Genomic DNA, 3,662 nt, shown 5'->3' on the forward strand with positions numbered 1-3,662 from the left:
AGTGTCACATCTTAAGCAACCTTGCAAGCGGGGGCAAAACCTAGTCTTTCTTACATTGAAATTCTGGCCAGCAGTCCCAAAAAAGTGGAATTAGGCCTTTTTGTAACAAATAAATGACTTTTCAAAAACAGCCAAATGAGATTGTTATTTATGTTACACTGCAAAACAAACAATAGGACTAGACAGGTGGGTAACTACATTTTATTTTCTGTATTTGGATAGTTCTAAGTTGTATTTTATGTTCTGGCCTGGAGACTGGCTTTACAAGACTGATTCCACTGACTACTACAGGAACCATCTGCTGGTAAAAATCAGTGACTATTTTATGCCTAACAAAATTTAAAATAACCTTTTGTTCCATAGATAGGCATATATTGCACATAACAGCCTGCATACCATCTCAAAATGTGGGCTGATTGTCACCTTGGTGTTGGTAGGAAAACAGTTGCCTTATCCAATATTCCACAGTTGTGTGAACAAAATGTATTTTAACATGATTTCTATTCACAGTTTAAGTGAATCATTTCCCTTTTAATTCCCCACCCCCAACTATTCATTTATATACAGATGAGCAAAGCACTTTGATGAAAGTAGGTTCCAGAATAGACTAAAACTCCAGAATTTGCAAGTTTATTTTTGCAGATAGGAATGATATAAAACAAGGAGCCAAAAAGAAAAAAAGCCTTTATAACAGATTACATATTTGCTTAAACATCCTTTGATCATCCCTCCTTCCCCAAATCAAAACAACCCCAAAGAACCAGACAAGGATAATATAATTAATGCAATTAATTTGACCCAATCTTAATAAGAATATGTCCTTGAGAACATGACACTTGGGAAAATATTCTGTGCTAAGGTACACCCTACGCAATGCTACTTCAGACAAGCTATTGCCTCATACAAATTAACAGACTTTTGACCATGTTATTATCATGTAGCACCCAAAATATATCACATTATGTCAATACCTGTATTCAGACATGCTTCAGTGATAGCTGCATCTTCAACCAAGAATGCTACACAGCATCTAAACTAATTCTGCCTACTTTATCTACTTTTTCTGTAAAAAACAATATTCTTTGTCCTGCTGATTCTGAGACACCCAGTCCTTCTCAGAGAATACCATATTTAGAGAATATTTAAATGTATAGTGTTTCATCCTTAAAATTAGGTATTTGTCAGCAGTAGCATCTCAGAGTATAACAAATGGGCTTTAATCAGTAAAAATATAAACACAATTAGCACTGAAGGAAATGGGTCACTGTTGAATATTGTTCAATAAATACATTCCAACTAAGTGCCTGTAAGTTCAGTTAGGCTGAGGCCTAGCCATTTTTTCTGGAACAGATTTGTATCACAAAGAAAAGCTAACCTTCTGAAAAAACTACCAAATGATAAGAAAATTTAGTTTGCATCTTATATACTTCCCTGACAGACTAACATTAAATCTGCTTCTCTTACTAAGTGCAATGACCTATTTCTTCTTTTTGGGGGGAAGGTGGAGGGCCTGAAATTATTGCATATTGTTTTGTCTGCGTGTATTCCTACATGTGTCATGATGTGTATTTTTTATAGTAACCTACACACTGCTTGTTTCAATTAAATAAGCCTTACTGCACAAAGATGGATTTCAGATTTTTATTCAAAAAATGCAAGAAAGTCAAAGATCCAACATACGGAGGTTTTCAGAGTACATTAGTCATTATATGGCAAATCCCCACAGCCTCAAAAAGTATGTCTTATAAAGGTCGTATTTATAAATGAGTATTGCGAATGGGGAAAGAAGGTTTCTATTTACACAAAAAATTACTGATTCTTTGCTAAAGCAACTAATTCTTACCATTTTTAGATTCTGTTAAGTCTTGGGATTGCAGTTTCTCTCAAGTAGCACAAGGAGAACAATCTGAAAACAATTTTAAAAAATTAAAAATGAAAAAAAAAGTCATTCCAAGTGTCGCAATATTTAATAGTTTTTATTGCCAGCATTAATAGTGGGTGAGCCGAGTATAAGCTTCAGTGGTTAAGCTTAAAGTCATGCAAATTATTTTAACCACATGTACACTTATATATCATGCTTCTCTGCACTTCAGTGGTCCGTAGGCTTAAATATAGGACAAAGGAATCCCTGGTACCTGGATTTCCAGAACCCTATGCTATTCTTAGCACTTGGTACATCTCTAAAGAGCTAATATACCTAATGGTTAACAGACTTAAAAATCAGTCAAGAGGACAAAAAAAAATCACCCTATGTTTACTGTAAAGGTGGTCCATTGTTCCCAGGCACACTGCAAAGTGTGGTTTTTTGCAATCAAGAAACAAGTATTACAGTGTCAGGCTTTCACAATGTAATGGCCCGGAGAGTAGGTATTTTTGGAAATGGCACTGCATTATATAACCTCCAGTTTTTTCTCTCTCTCTCTTCCACACACCCCCCTATTTTAAATAGGGAGAGAAAAAAAAAAGAGTAGGTCCTACCTCATTTAAATGGTACCTTAAATTACCACTCTCTAAACTGACTGAATTTGTAGCATACCTCCTTTATCAGTTTTCATATAGTGACAAAATTTAAAGTTCTCTTCAATTGATTATATATTTATTACCTATAGTGTGTATGTATGAAATGTAATTAGGTATGAGTCATATGTTTACACACAAACACACACACATATTGGATTTAAAACTGCAAACTCATATATCTATAAATGTACACACAAACGTTTGAAAGAAAGCACATCACCGAAATACGCTTGTTTTTGTTTTTTTTTTTCCTCAAAAGAACCACCCAAAATTTAACTGCTGCACATGCAAAAATGCAGAAGGCTGTTGCAAGAATGACTGCTTTCTAAAAATAAACCCCAGCAGCCTGAGAGGAATCCAGTGTCAGGGTGGAGAAGAGGGAGATTCGTTTTACAAGGGAGAAGAAAAGAGACGAAAACCCAATCCTAGAGCCTTGCATGCATGCTAAAAAAGCTAAGTGCATTAGCTTCAAAAATGCATTTTGGTGTTTGTGGAGTGCAAAAGCGAAAAAAAGGAAACAGTTTTAGAAAACCACTTCTCATCTCCCCTTGCATGTGTGCAGAAAAATCCCCAGCCTAGAAATCCAGCCTTAAAGCATAAAGACAAAGAGTTAAACACATATACTGCACGTTTTCTCATCCTCTTTAAGAAAGCCTGTTTGGAAATGTGCACCGAGAGGGGGAAAGGCAAGCTGCAGCAAAGTCCAGCTAAGGACAAAAGGAAATGAAAAGAAACAAAGAGAGAGAGAGAGAGAGAGAGAGGATTAATTAAAAAAAAAATAAAATTCTGTGGATTGGAATTGCATATACTTACAGACAAAAGCCCCCGCTCCCTGCTCACTTTCTGTCCTTTCTACATGATCTGAAACACAAATGTGGATTAAAAAAGGGCAGCATGCTACAGAAGGGAATTTATAGTTGGGGGAGTGGAGAGAGGGTAGGGGGTGTGGGGAAGAATGACTGCACCTCTTCCAAAGTGCAGCCTTGGAGAAAAAAGAAAAAGGGGTGGGGGTGGCTGGGGGAAAGTCTCTCTCTCTCCCTCTCTCAGGCTGGGTTTTGGTTGCCAGTGCTGGTTATATTGAACAATGAGCTAATTCTGATGGTAGCTGGCTGGCTGCCAGCTCTCCCCCCTCCCCTCCCGTC

General features: G+C 36.8%; 1 long non-coding RNA gene across 1 annotated transcript in view; it reads right to left on the minus strand.

Annotated features, from left to right (window-relative positions):
* Positions 1 to 3,584, minus strand: part of LOC104081879 — a 21,450-nt gene extending 17,866 nt beyond the window's left edge. The window contains exons 1-2 of the long non-coding RNA XR_683582.1: positions 3,334 to 3,584; positions 1,844 to 1,906 (exon numbers count right to left, since the gene is read on the minus strand). This is a non-coding gene — a long non-coding RNA (uncharacterized LOC104081879). The remainder of the gene's footprint in view (positions 1 to 1,843; positions 1,907 to 3,333) is intronic.
* Positions 3,585 to 3,662: the final 78 nt, after the last annotated feature.

This window comes from Fulmarus glacialis, unplaced genomic scaffold, assembly GCF_000690835.1.
Source record: "Fulmarus glacialis isolate BGI_N327 unplaced genomic scaffold, ASM69083v1 scaffold37719, whole genome shotgun sequence".
Classification (NCBI taxonomy): domain Eukaryota; kingdom Metazoa; phylum Chordata; class Aves; order Procellariiformes; family Procellariidae; genus Fulmarus; species Fulmarus glacialis.